Raw genomic sequence first — 20,136 nt, 5'->3', positions numbered from 1 at the left:
TTTTCACCCTTTATGAAAGAAAAGGAGGGGGGGCAAAGAAAGGGGGTTTTTTAGATTTCAGATGACATTAGGGCATACATACTCTCTGTCTTAAAATAATGCTGCACAGGTTTTTAGAGGAATTGAGCTAGTACTTTCTAAAACATTGTTTTCTTCTGTGGTTGTGTCCTGACATTTAAGAGTGAATGTTAGTCAGAGAGCAAAACTGCTGCTTATAAAATCCACCTCCACAAATAAACAAACAAATAAACAAAAACCTGTGCTAAAATTAAAAATCTCTTGTAATGTTTGTAGCACTGTGTGCTCCTCTATTTTATAGCACCTCTATTTCATGGAGGGCTGCTCTTAGAGGGAAGTGAGATTACTTTCTATTAAGAAAGATGTCGCTGGAATGGAAAGAATAATGTCTTTTTCAGTAGAAGCGAATGCCTTGGAAGTACTCAGCTTAGGTTTCACATCCCAGGCCAGTTTGCAAGGTTAGACTTCTCTCAGAAACACTTGAGAAATTGAAGGGATTTGACCTAGAAATGATAGAAGAGTGGGCAATCCAAGGCATCCTTGCTGACCCTTTAGTTTTTCAGAGCAGTTGTGCTTTGTCTGGACATTTCACACTGTGACAGGTGTGGGCTTGTACAGCCTTCCCATACCACATGGGGCCTGCAGCAGTGCAGGGCACCTGCAGAACTGAGTTGTGGAAAGGGAACAAGAGCTGCTCACCTTTCCTCCCATCAGCTGGATCATTCCACCATCTGTGCTTCCAGATGCCCGGTATCTACGTTGTTTTTCTGTTCCCTGCATCGCTGCACATAGCAGAGGAGAAAATATTTTAGTAAGTGGCAATATGCAAGATATTTCAGAAAATTATACATGGCCATTTTAATATTGACATTTTTGCAAATGTCAGTTTTTGGAAAAGTGTAAAAAGGATTCTAATCAAAATGAAACAGAGAATTAGACATAGTTTCAGATATGAAACAATATTAATACCTGTTGGATACACTTCTATTTTCACAAAATACCATTTTCTAAAGAAAAACTATATTATCAGCAGGTTTTGACCAGCTTCATAGTTTCATTTTTCCATCATTTTCTCAGGTAGAGTAGAACAACAGAGTCAAAAAAATGCTGGTATATTGTGTTACTAAATTAGTATTTATGAATGTCCAGCCCCCTTGCTACCCTCCTCCTCTTGGTGGTCCTTAGGTGCAGATACAAAGGCACACACACACACACACACCCAACCCTGAGGCTAAAGCCAGTCTGCTTTAGGTCTTGCTTGATGACCAGAGCTTGGTCCATGTGCTCTCATGTCCACCTTCCTCTCTGTGCCTTCCCAGGCAGGTGAAGGAGCACTGGAAGAGGAATGCTGCTTGGCCCCTGCAGAGTTCTTCCCCAGGCTGAGCAAAAAGCCAAAGAAGAAATTGCATGTCAGGTATTCATCCCACGATTTCCCCCTGGGGCCAGAGCAGGACTTCCAAGGTTTCTTTGGTACTGTGGGTTATGGTGGCTGTGCAGGGTGAACAGGGTCATCATGGTCCTCAGGTCCATGGCTCAGCACTGTGATGAAGATGCATGGATATATGAAGATCATTTTAGGCATCCTAGATGTTTCAGTCCCAATCTGTGTTTTACAAAGACTCCAAAATATCTCTGCTGCTGAGAGCCCCCCTATGGTGCAAGAAGAAGGCATTTTTGAAGGGGTCATGGCTGCCCTGTATCCTGGTAAGACACCATGATTATAAGCTTCTCCTCAAGAACCTGATGTTACAGGACCATGGGACCCAGCCAAGCCTTCTGCTGGCAGCCACTCAACATCCTTTGATCAAGAGGCATTGGTGGATGAGGAAATGGGAAAAACAGCACGCATATAAACACAGTAAATTCTGTTGTTAATACTCATTTTGTGCAAGGCATCTGGACCTGCCCTCTCTCTGCTCTCAGGGGAATTTTAAAGGTTGTGCAAAATGTTTTCTCCTGTTCCTCTGCTGGATTAACAGCTGCAAAAACTGGACCAGCTCAGCAGTTTTAATCCCTGGGTTCCTGTGTGTACTTTCTGATTTCAGAGGCCTCTCTGGGTAGAGAAGAGAGAATTCATACCTCAGTCTGGGGCCAAATGATATAATAGTGGTTATGGGATGTCATCTCTTGTCTTGCACATGATCTGTGCATATTTTCCCAATTGAGCCATAATTGCTTCTATCTGAGCTCCCACAGGGTGCTGTGGAAAGTCCTGACTTTGGCTGTGTGTAAGTCCATTCCAAGGTCCTCAGTAAGAGCACTCTAATTTGAGATGGAGATGCAGGAGTATTTTCTCCAATATATTACACTGCAGAGCTTGTTCTCCCTCATTTTGCTGTCTGAGCTATATCTGTCCAGAAAAAGAGCATAATAGAGAACAATTAAAAATCTCTAGTATTGCTGGACATGAGGAAAAATGCCATTGAAGTAGATAATGTAATGTTGTGATTGAAGTGAGAGCTGGGATTCGTTTGTACTGAATTAAAAGCACACAGAGATGTACAGTAGTGGGTTAAGATTCAGTATTAGAGGAGTTTCATAGATTTCCTCTGTAATCCAGTTCAAGTGGCTTTGTGCCCACCTGCATGTGGTTTTCTGTTTCATGCAATGTGGGCACCTGACAGAGGAATAAAAGTACCTGGGGAGCACTGGTGAGGTGTTCAAACTCTTTAGTATGTCAGAATAATTTCTGAATTTCAGCTTGACGTGCATTTTCCATAATCTCTTTCCTCCTTATGTTTTTCTTTCAAGTTTTTATGCCTTTCTAACATCCTTTTAATGTCTTTATATTGCTTTATTACTTGCGCTATGTTTTTTAAAGCTGTGCTCCATATTTACTGTCTTTTCATCTCCTAATGTTTTCTCCCACTGATTTCTTTAGCTTTTTCCCATTCTCCTTCTCCTCTACTTTCTCCCCCTTCTTATTACTGTAATCTACAGAATTTCTACCTGTTTCCTCTGAAGACATTTGAACTCAGGATGATCTGAAGAGTTTCATGAGTGGATATGAGTCAACAGATCTTTTAGGGAAACTTACGGTCAAAGCCTTAATTTTAGTAAATAAAAAGTATTCCCTGTGACTGGAGAGGTGGCTCCTCAATGTTTGCATTAGCTACCAAGCCACATAGGAAATTCTTGAGAATGTTTTCAGTGATTTAATTTCTCGGTTACTAAGTCTGCAGACACTGAATTATTTTGAGTATGCGTGGGCAGATTTTATTTTTGGTTTATTTTTCCACTATTCCTTTAATTTCATTAAGTCTTTGGCCTATTGTTTTTGTTTTCTTTTCCTCTTTTATAAATTGTTTCTCTCCCCATAACCTCACCACATCATCTCTTTCCATCTCTGTGTCCTTCCAAGTCCTTTACATCTTGCTTCTTACATTCCTTTTCTCTTTGCATTCTTCTTGCTCTTATTGTCTCTAGAAGATTTTATCTGCTTCATCTAAATCTGCTGAGAGCAGAGAGCACTATGCCTCTAAAGGAACAGGTTTTTGTGGTATTAAAAATTAAAACTTGGGGTGTTTGGCTCAGGAGTTCAGAAGATTACCTTTCCTGGGCCAGTAACTGAATTGAACCCAAAATTCATCTGTGTTTCTCCTGTAATGTCCTCTGCTGGAAGCCCTGACTTTGGGAGCAGAGAAAGGAAGCTGCCTGAGGTGTCTTTTCTTTGCTAAGCACTCAGGTAGAGTGCAGCCTTAGAGAGAACCAGTGGCTGCCACTTGCCATTGCCTATGGCAAGGAAAAATGGAAAGACTGTGAAGAGACACAGGCTGGGAGAAGTAATTTGCTGACCAGCTCCTCTTGCCTGTAGTTGCCAGTCCTCAGACTCTGTCGGAGAGCCCAGCTTCTGGGTGAAGGTTTTGTGTTTGAGCAGGAAGGCAGCCTGCCCAGTGGTGCCTGCTAATACATTGCTGCTGCTTTGGGATAGCAACCATGAATTAATCATGGCCTCTATGAGGGAGTGGCGCAGGTTTGAGCAATTGTCATAAGTGTGATTCAGCTTGGTCCTCCCCAGGATGCTTTTAGCACAGCTGAGCACAGGCACATATTCCTGGGATATGCCTGTGGACATATTCCTGGCAGGAGGTTGAGGACGTTGTATGTGAGTAGATCTGTGTGTCTTTGCTCTTGCACATGTGTAACCCTTATGTAAACCCCCATCAAAAACAATCTCGGTCTAAAATAAGTAAGAAATTGCTTGAGCTCATTGAAGAAGGTGGAATATAATAGTTTTCTGTCAGACATGCTGCATAAAATTGCTTTAAATTGTATGTGTAAAACAAAGCATTTATTGGGATATTGGAATCTGTACTAAAACAGCCTGTGCTACCAGAGAGGTTTTTGCTTTCTGATTTGTACTGTCAAGGCAATCATGCTGCCTTATAAAGTTTAAAACCTTTGCATTCTTAGACAGACTGTGCTGGCCTGTGTGAATGATTTGTATGAACTGTAATACACTTTTTACTCAAAAGCTGTACATTTCTGGCAGATTCTTTTGAGTGCTTTTCAAACCTTTGAAATAAAAAGCCGAGGAGCAAATAAATGGGAGGAAATCACATGCAGTAAATCACCAGGAGTGCATGGACAGTTTCAGGACTGTGAAAGAAACAAGTGTGAAATATCAATGATTCTGTAAAAGAGATACAATAAAATCAGAAAAAACCAGTCAGGTCAGGTGCTAAGCAGCATGAAGGCTGCTTTGCTCTGCTCCAGCAGCTCAGTACAGCAGTTAAGCAAACATTTTATAGCTGGAAGTACACTAGTTCCTCACGCTGGGTGCTGTGCCCCTCTCACTCTGAGGGTGGAAGAGCAGCACACAGTCCTTACACTGATACTCAGAACTCATTTAGTGGGTCAGTTTGTGGGGGTAGGCAGTTCTCACTGCATGTAGAGTTTTGCAGTCAGAGCTCCTGTTTAGTTCTCTGCCAGCTCCCAAGCAGCTCTGCCCAGTCCTGCTTACAGCAAGAGTGGGGGAACCCCAAGTTTATCTTTGCAAATGTTCACAAATGTAACTGTGGCAAGGTTGTGCTCGACTCCAGAAAAAAAAAAAGATTTTGCAGTGAACAATGTTGCAATATTGACAAATCTTATGATTACTGGTGGTGATGGATCTTACAGCTCTATCACAAAAATATCACAGGATTTGTTCACATTGCATGAAATTGTTTAATTATCTTCTTGTGTACTAGCCATTAGTACTGTGTGTGACATACTTAATAAGGGGAAAAAACTATTGAGCAGAATTGTCGCTAGAGAAGAGAGGAGTGTGAACATGTCAGAGAAACCATTATGCAGACACCAGGGTTGGTGAAGAAGAATGGGAAGAGGTGCCACAGGTGCTGGAGCTGAGGTTTGGAGGTACCTGAGGGAGCAGAGACCCACTTACAGTAAATGGAGAACCCCATGTCAGAGCAAGTGGAAACCTGGAAGAAGGTTGTGACCCTGTAGGAAGTCCTAGCAAGACCCATGGACCCATGGAGAGTGGAGTCTATGCTGGAGCAGGTTTATTGGCAGGACTTGTGACCCTGCAGGGGACACATGCAGGAGCAGTCTGCTCCTGAAAACCTCTGGAAAGGGACCCACGCTGCAGCAGTTCCTGAAGAACTGCAGCCTATGGGAAGGACTCATGTTGGAGAAGTTTGTGGGGAACTGTCTTCCATGTGAGGGAGCCCATGTTAGAGCAGGGAAAGGGCTTCATCCCCAAGGAGGAGTTAGAAGCAACATGTGGTGAACTGACCATAACCCTGTTCCCATCTTCCTGTGCCTCTGTATAGCAGAGAACCCTTGCTGTTGAATGAGGGGTTATGTGCAGGGTAGCAGGACAGCAGCAACGATGCAGCAAAACCGGCTGGTTGCAGGAGGCATGCACTGGTGCATGTACCCTGTGCTATGTGCAGGGGAGATGCGTGGCCTTTCCTGGGATGAGGGAAGCTCTTTGTCACAGCCTTTGCAGGAGGAGGGGGTTGCTGTGGCTCAGGTTTCAGTGCGGGGGACAGCACGTGCCTCCTGGTTGTGCTGTGGAATGGGGCACCCTCTGCCACCTGTCCCTCCAGAGAGGAGGGACAAGCATGGCCTCTTGCTGCTTGAAACACAAGGCACCCAAGAAGAACAAGTTCTGGGGGAGTGTGGTGAAGGCAGTGGGATACTTAGGTTATCCCAGCAATACCCAGCCCAGGACACTTGCCCTGTGCTCTGAGGGCTTCTCTGCACAAGAAGTTCTTACTGAATACTTTTTGATTAGCAATCAGTGTAAGGAATTCTTTATTCAAGAAAAAACACAAAGTTATGCTTGCTGAGTAACCCTATAAGCTGATACGGAGATGCCTTCCTGGATTTAGAAACGCCACAGTTATTACACAAAGCATGTCCCATGGATGTGACCTTCTCAGTTCCTCCCACTCAGTAAACAGACGAATTGCTTATTCTCTAGCTGTGTCTTCCTTTTAAGAAAGGCACACTTTTTAGAGTAAAATTCACAAGTTAGCTGCTTTTCTGTGAAATATTCAATATAATGAGCTTGTGAGGGTCTTGCCCTGGTTGGAGAAAGACATGAGAGGCAGGGAATGTAATAGATGCAATGTTAGATTTGCTTTGCTGCCTTCTGGAGAAAACCCATTGCTCCTATTTTCAAGTGAGGCCCACAAATTTCATTAGCTTACCTTTCTGTAAATATCCTGACTTGTTTTAGCAGCAGAAAGGTAACTGTGGCTGCAAAACTGGCATTTTGCAAAGACAACTTGAAATTCAGCCAGGGAAATAGCCATTTAATTTCAGCCAGCCACTTCTATTTTCTTTTACTTTATTTGGTTTTCTTTTTTTTTTTTTTTTTTTTCCGAATCTCTATTCCTCAGTGGAACTTGCCTGCAGCTGCTCTGTGCAAATGTGTGAAAGCATTTTAGTACTAGCTTCTTTACCCCTAAAGACCATAAAATTTATGTAAAAACCAGATTCTCAGGAGTCAAAACCAGAATGCCAGTCAGGATTCTGGGTGCTTTATGCAACAAAGAGTGTTTTGTTGAAGCGACCCCAGATTTCCCTATTGCATTAGTGTTTTTCTCCATCATTAAATGGATGTGGGCAAGAAAGCTGCTGAGATGGGTTAAGAGGTCCCTCCCTAGCTGATGCACACAGGAGGAAATGAGGTGACCTGCTTGAGCAGATCAGCCCTGCAGCCAGACTGACATGAGCTGTGAAAAGGAGGGAAAGAATGGTGTGGCATCCAGGACATTAGCCTGGCTCACTGGCATTCCTTCTGCTGGGGTGTTTTGTGGGAAAGTGTAATAGACCATCCTCTCTTTACAGCTTTTGGTGCCGAGAAGCCAATTCCACCCAATAAACTGCCCTAATCCTCAGCCTCTTCCTTCTCCTTTCTTACCCTGTACATTTGTTGTACTTCTTTTCTTCTGTTTTAGCCTTGTCCTTTCCCTCCCTTTCCACCTTCCACGGCGCATCTCACTGAAGAGCAGCCCAGCTGCATCTCAGACCCTGCTGGGCTCCAGGCTGCAAGGGGTGGGTCAGAGTTTCACTTTGAAGCATCTCTGTGGGGCTTCCAAACTGTACTGGGAGAGGAAATTGCTGCCTCCTCCTGTAGCCACATGGTCAAACTCAGCAGCATCAGAGACAAGCCCGGGCTGCTTTTCACATCAAATTTTACCACACAAGAAGAAGGTGACAGAAGTATGATTGAAGGGAAGGTGGAGAGAGGGGGAGGAAAGTATGTTCTTCTGAGACTATCTTTTTCTTCTCCTCTTTTTCCCCACGAGAACTGGTGGATCCCTTACTAGCTCAGTGGTTCTCTCCAACCGCTTCATGCTGTAGTATGGGAAGGGCTGAAAGGAAGTTTTGAGCCACAGATGGCAGCATTTCAGCAATAAGGAGGGCATGGGAGGATGCACAAGAGCACGAGAGATAATTAAGTGATGAAATAATATGTTTAGAAACCAAATAAGGAATGTGCTGTCTGCTTGTGCAATTATGCCCCATTCCCAGTGAAACCCCAATGACAAATTAAACTCTGCTTTTCCTCTGTGTTCTTCTTGAAGTGAGCAGTAAGATAAATCTGCAGCAGTGTCAGGGAAGGGTGTGAAGAATCATCTTCATGTCAGAAAAGTCACACACTTTTTCATTAAGACCTTTTGTGGGGAATATGCTAAATGGCAACAAGTACTGGTAGGACTGACAGGCACTGAATTCTTGGTCTGTTGGTGTCCATGGAGGTCTTTCAATCTCTGGGCCTTAGTTTGAGTGACTTTGAGTTTCCATTCTGTGCATTTTTCTGAAGTAGCACACTTTTAGTTTTCTCTGTGCCACAGTTGTTTGTGATAGAAACCCCTAAGTTTCTAGGGGGTTTCATTGAGAGAGGAGTGTCTCAATGGGCAAGCTCTAAAGCTGGATGGCAGAGTGAGGTTGAACAGGGCTTTTTGGGAGATGTGGAGACTGCAAATTCAATGTGCTATCTGCATGTCTGTTGATGTTATTTTAAACTCATGTCATGAAGGCTAAAGTAGAAGTTATTGGTGATGTAAATTCTCATTTTTTACTTCAAAAATATATGGAATATTTGCATTTTTAGTTGTAGTGGAGATTGAAAATTTTAGAATTTTGTAGGTTTCCTTTCCACATGAAAATGTTCATCCTTGTTTCCTAAATGAAGTAGTCATTAGTATCCCTTGTATTTCTTTTCATCTGCAGTAAGATACAGCAAGCCATACTTTCCACTGCCAAAAGACCAAGTTTTTAGAGAGAAGATGGTTGGAAACAATGCTCAGCAAGCTCAAAATATGCATATAATTTTCCAAGTGTAGTACATGCATTTAAAGGTTTTAAAAGAATGGGTTATGAAATAGTTTAGTTCTGCATGGTTGAAAATGTGTGGGTATTCATACACAGAAAATTACTAGCCCTGTTTTTGACATCCCTAAAGGGTGCTATCTGAGGTCACAGAAACCAACTGCTTTCTGAGGACACCACTGCTGCTTTGACATCACTGGTGGAGGAATCAGGCAAACCTGAGACTTTTGTGACTTCAGTGCTTCCAGACTGTGCACTTCCCACAGGACATCACAGTGGGGCATCCTATTGTTTCTAATGTGCTGAATTGAGAGTCAGGCAGGCATGAGCATTCTGAATTATTCTTCATAAAATACCAAACTATCAGAAGGTTTTGCCAACATTCTCCTTGAATATATCTTTTATATTAGATGTGGATGAGAGAAACAAAGGAAAACAGACTGGAAATTTCCAACATTCAGAAATGCTGAATTATGCAATCATCAGTTTTAGTCTTAAGCAGCGGGATATTTTTAATTTAATAGCTATCTGGGGATGATTCTCCATTTCCTTTTATCAGTTTTATTCTGCCACAGCTTCTAACCAGAAAGTGGAAAAGTGAGCCTCACAGTTGGTAAGGCACGTAGGCACAGGTATGACTAAGAAATAGAAAGGTGTATATATAAAGTTATTGTGTGCACACCTGTGAAGTGTTTATGTCAGAGCCATTCATGCCCTGTTTTCAGAAGGGCTAAATAAGTGCTTTTAGAGTAAGTGCAAGTGATTGGTTACGTTTCCCTGTGTGTGCCTGCAAATGCCACATTAAAAGCCCATACTTCTTCCAGCAAAGTGAAAAAGTTATGCACCTCTTCAGTTGTACAGATGAAGTGTTTGTGAGTTCTGTAAATACAAATGAAGTCCATGGAGCTTTTGCAGTGAGCTTGAGATCACCAGATGTTGGAGTATGTGTGTGAATGCACGCTGGTGCATCTGTTGTTTGGATAAGAGGATATACACGTGTGGGACAACTGTGCAGTGTAGGTGTTATGACACTTGGGACCACGGCTTCAGCAGGCGTAAATCAGGGTGGCTCAGTGGAAGAACAAAGTCCAGCAGCGAGCGCTTCCTGGAACCAGTGTGTGTGATGGCATGTGGGGACTTGGACATGTGGGATTGCGGTTGGCGGAGTGTGTCAGGATGTGACTGGGGGAGTTTCAGCTGAAGACAGTTACTAAAAGAAAAGAGAAAAAGCCAAGCCACAAATGCACATCTAAGGAGCAGGAATGTTAAGGGAAAAGGAGAGAATGCATTCACTGAGGCTGAACCCTCAGGCTAAGTCACCAGTTTCGTGCTGCTTTTCCTCCGTGGAAGTACATGGGAGCTGTGGGATTTTAGAAATATTCTGAGGGGAAATTTAATTTATGCCTTGGCATGTGTATGTGATATTTCAGATTTCAAATTAAATTGTGTTTATATGACACAGTTGCTTTTCATAGCACAGGCTTGATTGAAGTTCCTAACGCATCTTTTCCAGGTCCATGCACCATACTCTTGTAATACAGCCCTGTAACCTATTCAGTCACTCGTAGTTCTGTCCCCCATGAACTCACACCAACTCCATCCTCCATGCTGTTACTTTTTAAAAATAATTTTTTTTGTTCCTAGCTTGGTCTTGAAATGCTAGAAGCTAATAAAACCAGAACTGTGCTCAGGTTCTTCTGGAGAATCTTTTCTCTCAACCCTACCTGCATGGCTACATCGTCAGAAAATTTGGGTGCAAGTCAGTTGTATGTGAAGGAAATTAGAGGAAGAATATGTTTATCATTTGTAAAAATTCCCCAGAATAATTGCTTGAAAACATCTGGTTACTCTGCAGAGGTGATCAAAACAGCAAACAGAACATTACATTGCAAGAAACTTCCCAGTGGAAAGTACCATTGAAAATATTGTAGTTTCTGCTGTGTGAGCCATAGGCAGATCACTGATTTAAAACCCAAATACATTTTTAGGAACTCAATCCCATACATATATTTATGTGTCTTTGTGTGTGTGTGTGCACCCATGTATGTAATAAAAATAGGACAGATTGAGCAAGCGAGCAATTGCAGTGTTTAGAGTCAAGGAGAGGCTTTGTTATGAATGAAATCTGAAAGGATTTGGATTACAGTCAAGAAGTTTGGACAGAGGGCAATCTAAATTGTACAAGGGCAGATAGTCTTCCAAAGTCTGGCTCAGAAAGGGATGTGGGAGGTCTGACAGACAGCTTGGCTAATGTAGCATGTAGATGAAAAAAGTGCACTTTAATGGTTTGTTGAACTATTACAAACCCAAACAACAGTTCAACAGGACTAGCCTGATAATTACTGTTTTCCCAAAAGAAAATTGTAGATTGTGAATGAAACGAATAACTCAAACTTGAAACTTCAGCCTAATGGAGCCGCATTTTTCTTGTGAAACCATTCCCATGGAAATTTCCTAATGATTTCCTTTTGAAATAGTCTCATTTAGAAAGGAAATACATAGAGTGGCATATATCTTGTTACAGCACTGAAGAAAATGGACAGTCATACTAAAAAGGCAAATAAAAAGTATTCTTTCTCTTCTTGTGTACACAGTTACATGGCGGGATTCAGTGCTGTGTGACAGCAGTGCCAAGAGTTCAACAGGACTAATGGAAATATAGGACCTTTCTGGTTATTAAGATACCCTCTAGCTCCATGATACTACTGTCATGATAACCACCATATAGGGTATTGGTATAGGGACACATATATAATGTCTCTTTTCCCGTGGCTCATAGGCCACCAAATATCAGCTTGCAAATATTTAAAATGTTAAACTTCTTCTGTTTGAGCTATGTTTATGCCTACAAAAAACTGTAGTATTTTCTGGATTTCAGAGTAATTTTAAATGTCCCAGTGATTTCACATTGGTCTCAGGGAGAATGGATACCTCTGCAGCCTTAATCTTGTGTCATGTTTTCCGTTTTTTTTATGAAGGATTTTTCTTTTCCTGTCTAGCAGAGCATAGTCCTAGCCACAGAATCCAGAAACAGACTGTCCCAGAGTTGGTGCCCCTTTCCACCAGGGAAGGGCCTGCCACAGAGGTGGGATCTAGTTTCAAACTCCTGCACAATTTGTGGTTATTTAGAGCCAACATTTTGGTTTGAATCGGTCTCTAAATATTTGTTGTATGGTTTTATTTATAAGAATAATGACTCTGTGTTTACATGCTGCAGCATATAATGTATCTAATGCCTGGTCTCTTATTTTTTTTAGCTTGCTCTAACTTTCAAGTGCATTTCCACTCTTTAATTTTACACAAACTCTTGGACATTGGCCAGACAAATTCTTTGTAGTCTGCAGAGTTCAGGATCTTGGCCAGATTAAAGTTGTCATCAATTTCACCTCCCTCTTCTTTTAATAACATCCCACTTTTTTCTCTTGTACCTCTCATCTTTTTAAAGGTTGCCATTCTCGGCATTCTTCTGTACTTTCTTCAATATTGTACTCTTTTTTTTTTCTTCTGATTTAACTGAATCTTACTTTTCTGGATGCTCATTTTAAAGCCCTGTATTATTGTAAATATGGTCTTTATAAATATTCACTACTCAGCAGTATTTTTGTGAGGCTCTACTGGTGATTTCTTGTCCTAAGCCCAATCTGAATGACAGCTGCAGAGAGTCTCCTCAGGGAATTTTAGGAATCTCCTGGTTTCTTCTATACTGAAATTTCAAATTACTTTTTCCTCAAAGCTAGTCTGACGTACTGAAGGCCCAAGCTATTCTTGCTTTCCAGAAGACAATAATACAGTATCAAACCCTGAGTCCAACTTTTGCTACTTCAGAGGATTTTGTTCTCCTGAAATATGATTGCTACAAGCCTCTGCTGGGAAAAAAATATGCTTATAAAATCCTTTTAAACAAACAAGATACCACCATCCACAGATGGGAGAGTTTATAGAACAAGTTTCTGGTTGACATCTATTTGATGAGATATTTTTAGTTGTGATAGATAGTCTGAAGCATGGATTGATGACTTGCAGGCAGTTTTACTCAAAGAATACAATGGGATATGAACTCTACAAAGAAAGCCTAGACTGTGATACTACTCAGACCAATCTTGGTCACCTAGCTTATGCTTCTGTAATGAGAATTTGTACTTGCCAAGGATGAGTTCAGAGCCCAGCAGTCAGCATCATCTCCATCTTCAGCTGATGCATTTCAAAACCGGAGCTGGTGTCTTGGATGTCTGGTCCTAAACTGAATGTTGGCATAGTGTACAAGTTTTCTTTTTCTCAGCATTCTTTGAAAAATTACAATAGATTGTGAGATAAAAACCCACTTTAAAGTTTAACTGTGGCTTATATTCTTTCTTCTCGCTGGAGCAAAAGTTAACTATTGGGGGCAAACCCCCAGGGCTGAGTATACTAGTAAACTCCAGCTGCTTTGTACTTCTTTGCCAATACTGAGAAGTCATAAACCCAATTTAACTTTCTGCTTAAACCAGGCTTACAGCTGTTTTGCATTGCAAGAGCGGAGCAGAGCAGCTGGAGTATACCCCTGAATCAGGGTGATTTTTTCTTTGCTGAGTTTTGTGTCTCTTTTTTCAGTCTTACATGGAATAAGACAAGGCAGAGGCAGTCAGCTCTTGGCAGCACACAGTCTTATTGATGCAAGACTTGCATTTAGAGCCAAAGCCACCGTGGGTTTTTTGGTGTCTTCCTGTTTGCTTTTATATTCTCCTACTAGCCGTGTAGGCCATGGGAATATAGATGTGTGGTAACTGTATTGGCCTTAAACTCAGTTTTTTTGGTACGTGCAGCAGTTTTTGAGTGGGTTTTGCATGTTTTTTTGGCTCAAGTCATCTTACAAAAACACCCTATAGCACTATATATGAGGAGGATGAAGAAGGCTTTGAGGTTGAAGTGCCAGAGGAATTCTTCACTTCAGAACCACCTTATCTCTATTGGTACCACTTGTGACAGTCAGGTCATTCCACTTGTCCGTGCCACATTTCTCCATCTCTACAACATTTTCCAGTTTTGTCTTTTTGAGTCTTGCTGATACGAATGCCATTTTCCTGCTGGGGTTTCAAGGTCTTAGGCTAGAAATGAATTACTTGAATGCTTCTGTTGGCTGCCTGAGATTCCAATGCAGCATGAGTATAGATGAAGCTCTTGGTTTGGACAGGTTTGTACTGTCTCCAGATCAGCAAATCCTGATGTTGGTTGCAACTTGCAGTCACGAATGCAATAATGATAAGTATTACTGAGGGATACATGAGAGAAACTTTAAAAGGTATTTTTGAGCAAAAAATCATTCTATGACTCTATTATCAGTAATAAACAGGTTATAAATTCTAGCTGTATGTAGTCAATAATGGGCTAATGCTGGAAGAAGGGATGATTAATGTAGTAGGGCCTGTGAGTGAATGGAAATGTTATGGGGGATAAGATACTCTATAAGAACACCTGCAGAACTATCTTTGTGTTATTTGTTGTGTGCAGTATGTCCATATGGTTACAATCACCAAGTGTTTAGAAACCTTTGCCTACAGCAAGAGCAATTGCTGGATCAGCTGTGCAAAATACACCGTGCTAATTTGAACGGCTCTCTTGAACTCCAGACTGCTTCACCTCTGCTGCTCCTGCTGCCTTTGCCACAGCCAGACTTCTTGTGTGTTTTTGACATTACTGAGGTCTTTGGTTTAGCTTCTCCCCAAGTGTTTATTATCAGGGAAAACAGTTGTGTACCTGAAGTTGCTGCACCAGCAGCCGCCACCCCACAGCCAGATAAGTTTCCACTCTTACAAACTGTTTGGACTTACTGAGTTTCTGTTCTTTCACTTTTATGGGGCTGTGACATTTTGTTTCTAAATTCCAGTAATGTCACACTGCTTTATGCATGGTTCTTAGGCTGCTGATCTTATGGGGTGGCAGTAGCCAGTTTGAAAATCATAAATCTAAAAGGAACCATGAGATCTGTCTGCAACCAGCAGCAAAAGCAAGGTGTCCACTCTGCTACTTTCAGCTGAGTTCATATAAAAAAAAAACCCCAAAACAAAACCAAAAAAAAGTTCCACAAATTTTCTTTGTCAATACGTGTTCCAGATTTTGTAGCGTCTTTGTAGTCTGCAGGTCCTAATGGCCAGCAAATCAACTGCAGGGGAGAGGGAAAGACCACCTGTTGCACTAAATATTCACAAACCCTGCAAACAAAAATAAACAGTAAAAGACCAAACCCCTAACAGCTTGTAGCAGCTGCCACATTCCACTCAAGAGAAATCTTTATGCTAATGGAATCTGACAGGATCTACATTAGATATCTACACATACGGAGGAAAAAAAGCCTAAAAAAAAAAAAAAGAAGAAAATCATGAGAGAAGTAAAATAAATCTGTTGGGCTTCTCTGAATAGGTGATGTTTTATGTATGTAAGTCTTTTGTCATTGTTCCCACTCCTGTAGTTTACATTTTTGATAGTTTGAAGTAAAACATTTGTTGAGTGCATGAGCTGCATGATGTGGCCAAGGACTAAACTGAGCTCTATTTCTTTTATTGGTTAAGTAAGGGGAGCAGTATCCCCGCTGTGCTCCAGCTGCAGCAAAAAATTCTGCTGAAGATTCATCTATGAAGATGCGTAGAAAATACTCTTTTAATATCTCACATACCAAATTGATGAAAACCCAGAAAATTTACATGCGGAATACTGGCCAGCTAAATCATAGAAACAGGTCAGGCAGTAGCTGATTTGTGTGGGACGGCTCTGATCCCAGGACACTCGTGCTGGAAACTGGTTGGGGTTATTGTCTATCATCTTGGGGCACTCAGTGCAGATGCTGACCTCAGAGTCACCATGCTTGTCACAATGGTGTTTTCCTTCCTCTCTGCCAACAACAAGCCTGGGGATTCGTGGATCAGAAAAAAATATAAGTTGAGGATTTCCAGGGTGATACAGAGATAGTAGAAATGTGAAAGGAATTAGGAAAGAAACAATCTGAACTACTTTAATTTTCTTCTATAAGCTCAGAAATGGCCTGGAAACTTTGAAAGTGACCCTCTGGTCTGGTTAGACTCAAAGGTTGCTAAAAGTGCTGAGAAATTTCTGGTCCTCCAATTCAGTTAAACTGCAGTAAGCAGCAGCTGGATGGATTGTCAATGTGGCAAGAGGGGATGGCTGGAAGCCATCCAATGGGGCAGTAGAAAAGGGAGCTGTCATTTTGCACTGTGACAGTGAAAGAGAGTTATGCTTTAGGCCTCACAGAGTTTTTTTGCACATTGAACCCAAGGGTCTTTTCCTTGAAATTTACAGTATTTTCCCACTAGATAGTTTCAACCTTCTTGAAATGCAGTTCTTGCAATAGCCTGTCTGGCTTTGACAGATCAATGCAGGTCCCATGGTCAAAAACACTTGTTCAGCCTGTTTGTCCAGCAAGTTGCCTGTAACAAGGGATAGTGTTTTAGTATTTCCTCTGTATTATCTGTAGGGAAAAACCTATTAGTCTGGAAGAATTAAGCATTGGCATTTCCCTGTAGTCACCATGTCTGTCTTCACAAAGACCAAAAGGTTTGTGTTTTCTTCTGGCTACACATCACACCACAGAGCAGCCGAAATAATTGGTGGAAACATCAGGAAAAAAAGAACATAAAGAATGAGTAAGAGTGGAAATGGATAGTTTTAGAAAAGATTTGAAACAATGGGGAAATGAAGGAGGCAGATTGATGCTAACTGTGCAGTCAGCAGTAGTTTTGGAGATGTCCACCTCCATAGCTATGGTGCAGCAGGAAGGGCCCTGCTTCAATCAGACAGGTGAGAGGAAGGATCTTGTGAAGAAAAACAGTTAAGATCAGAAAGTGCAAGTTCATGGGTTCCTGCAAAAGCAATAGGGAACATTTTAACCTGAGACAGTCCCAACTGAAAGTCCAGTGAAATACTGAGATTTAGAAATCTCAGTTGCATCTACTCCCACTTTTTGTAAGTGGTCAGTGATGGGTGAGCTGATTGTAAGTATTATTTCTCAAGGACTGTAACCTAGAAAGAGAAAATCATAAAACTACTTTAATTGCTGCTTGTTTAACTTATGCCCAAAGTGGCACAAATTACAAATTCATGAGGGTTGAAAGAGACCTTCAAAGTAATCTACAACAGTCAAACTAGTACCACCATAATCACCCTTGAACCATATCCCTAAGGTCCACATCCAGACATAGTAGGATTGCAGCCTAACATAGTGCAGGAGAGTCAGCATTCCTGGGGCAGTATTCTGAAAAGGACTCCCAACTCTGAAAGGAAGCTCTGTCATGGGGGATCTGCATTTCCCTCTGATGGCACCTTGAGTTCAGAATGTGGGCTTTTGTATAAGGCACCTCTTAAAGGAGAGAGAAATACTCTTATCTTGTCACTTTGGAGCTAAAAGAAATCACAGGCAGCTTATCTTCCTCAGTAATTCTTCTGTTTGTCTTTCAGTCATACACAATATGTAGTACCAGCTCCAGGCTGCATCTCTGGGCGCTCACAGTTTTATATATCACATTGGGGCTTCAGGAGCTATTGCCTGCTTTCCCTCTCCTCACACCAATGTAAAGTAAAAGTAATTTCTCTGAGTTTAGCAAAGTTGTACCCCACTAAAGCTGGTATGTGAAGAAATCAAGTGTCACTAGGGTTGAATTTCATATGTCAGATGCACTTAACCTCCCCTGAATCCCTGGGTCTGGACTAAGTGTCTCCAACTGGATGACAGCATTCAGGAGAGCTTAGCTCAGGAAAGGCTGAAGAAAACCTAAAACATGTCTCAGTGCCTATTGAGTCTGAACTAAGAGCAACAACACTAGTGACTCTCCATTTCCAAAATTAGAAGGAGAGGTAGTTACTGTTCTGTGCACTAAGTTGGGGATAATGATAGTTCATAACTCAGGGCACAAAGTAGTATCCTTGGGGAAAAAAAGAGTTCTCCTTTGTGTGGTACTACATGTTTGGGTAGATATTTGCTTATGAGTAATTAGTAAACTCCTTTTGCAATTTTTGATTTGTGCCAGGATGGAAAATTATTTCCAAGGTTATGTCTCTCCTTTGACTTCCATAATTAAAGAAAGGCCACTCCAGAAGTCTGTAAAGTCAGTGAGATGATATCAGTATAAATCAGTGACAGGGGGCTTAAGCCCCTGATACTTAATTTGTTGCAGCATGCTATTCCAGTTAATTCCCAGGGATTCCCAAAGCTCCAGCTACATGTCCAGTTTGAAAGGCTGTCCAGGAAATGCTGGAATGAAGTGGGGACAGCACCTAGCCCAGTGCCATCTGTTGGCCGTTTACCATACTGCCTCAGAGGACAGTTTCTGAGTGCCTCAACCAAGCACAGATGATGTGGTCTAAACGTTTATTTTCAGATACAGACCTACAGTTCAGTACCTCATTTCAGAAGGAGGGCTCCTCTTTTCCCTAGATCCAGTCCCAGTGTAGTTTATCTTTAAGTTGGACATGAGGAAGAATTTCTTCAGACAAAAGGTTATTGGACATTGGAATGGGCTGCCCAGGGAGGTGATGGAGTCACTGTCCCTGTTTAAAGAAAGACTGGATGTGGCATTTAGTGCCATGGTCTGGTTGACATGGTGGTGTTCAGTCATAGATTGGACTTGATGATCTCAGAGGTCTTTTCCAGTGTAATTGATTCTGTATTCTGTGATGTCAGAGAAGATGTAAGACTTCTGGTAAAAGATTTAGGACATGAGCAGGTATACAAACAGATCTTATTGTGATTTGTGAAGTATCCTCTCTCTTTTTGTTGAAGGAAAAATTGATTAACCATTCCTAGGGAGACCTAAGCATAGTGACCCCTTCTCATGCTTACTTCTCCAATGCTTTGAGGTGGAGTAATTTGAGCCAGAGGAGGAAGATAAGATTTGCACCTGTGTCACTGGGGTAGTGAAGCAGGGAGCAAATGTCTCAGCCCCTCTGTACTGTCACATTGATTATCTGTCCTGTGGCCACAGAACCCCAGGAGATTATCCCGTATTGTCTTGAATCACCTTGTGTGTAGGATATTAGTTTTGGATGTAGGACTGGTCTCTTTGTAACAATGCTCTATGTATAAGTTTGTGCTACTCTTTTAATGGAATGGAGCTATTATTGCTTCAGTCTAACTTGAAAGTCCATGGGAGACATAAAAACTCCCTCTTCAAAATGGATTTGGAGCAATAAGTACTGAACCTTTCTCATGTCCTGCAGAACTTCTACATTGTACTGGCAGATTGCCTAAATCACTGATAATGCTTACTGAAAACACCCCTCAAACAAAATGTCCACTGTCCACTGACATCACCTAGGGCTCTCATGAAAGAGAAATGCTTCCTGATGACACTTGGGGCTAGACACTTTAAGTTTCTCATAAACTATCAGCCAGACAGTTTATGTCCATACCACCGCAAAATGGATTTTCCAGAAATGTTTCCATGTGGCAGGAGGTGAGGATGGTGGTTCTGCAGGTGGTATCTTCACTGCCTCCTTCTTCTTAACCATAGCCCTCTGCACTGATGTGCAGGCTGCTCTGGGAGATGTCTCTGAGAAGTTCTGTAAAGTTCAGACTCAGCCTCCACCACCTCAGGGTTGTTAAAGAGTGCCTGGCTTTTTCTTGGTATGGAGGGAATTCTACATGCCATAATTTGATCATATTTTTAGCACAGATTGTTACTTTTTGTCTCCTTAGGTTTCCTTTGCAGACAGAGATACCTCTTTCTTTCTTCATGTGCAGAGAACACATGTAAATAGCTGTCTTGTTCATTCACTGGGATGCTTTTACTGGTGTGAGCAATGAGGACACTCTAAAATATTGTTTCTCTATGTTCTTTGAAACCCACAGAACTCTTTCTGAGCCATTTGATGGAGTGTTTAATGTAATTTTAGTATTTTCCTAAATATCATCTATATAATACTAGTGCAAATCTATTAAAAATAAGGTTGAAAATATAAGCACATTGCTTTGCAGAATGTATTATGAATTATTTTGATGCAATGTGGGCATGCAACACTGCTATTTGCCAAATTTCCTCTTAGCCCTCTGTATGAAGATGAGGACTGAACGAACATATACAGCACATCTACCCAATAAATACATTAAATATTTTTGCAAAGAAATGGCCACCTGACTCAACATGCCAGCCTGGACTTTTAAACTACTTGAACCTCACTTTTTTGTTTGTTTGTTTATTTTTTGAGCAAATCTTCTTCTCCCCCATACAGGTGGTTGTGTCATGGGATCTTTTCTGTAGTCTGCTTCAGTTGTTTCCTTGATAGCATATTCCATATGTTTACTATCACCTTCTTTTGTCCTTTAGCAGCCTAGAGCATTTT

At 41.5% G+C, this 20,136-nt stretch overlaps 1 protein-coding gene across 1 annotated transcript in view; it reads left to right on the top strand.

Moving 5' to 3' along the window:
* Positions 1–20,136, top strand: part of TBX15 (T-box transcription factor 15) — a 90,055-nt gene that overhangs the window by 32,266 nt on the left and 37,653 nt on the right.

This window comes from Motacilla alba, chromosome 1, assembly GCF_015832195.1.
Source record: "Motacilla alba alba isolate MOTALB_02 chromosome 1, Motacilla_alba_V1.0_pri, whole genome shotgun sequence".
Taxonomy (NCBI): Eukaryota; Metazoa; Chordata; class Aves; order Passeriformes; family Motacillidae; genus Motacilla; species Motacilla alba.
Note: the sequence above shows the minus strand (reverse complement) of the source record. Positions and strands in the feature narration are given on the sequence as shown.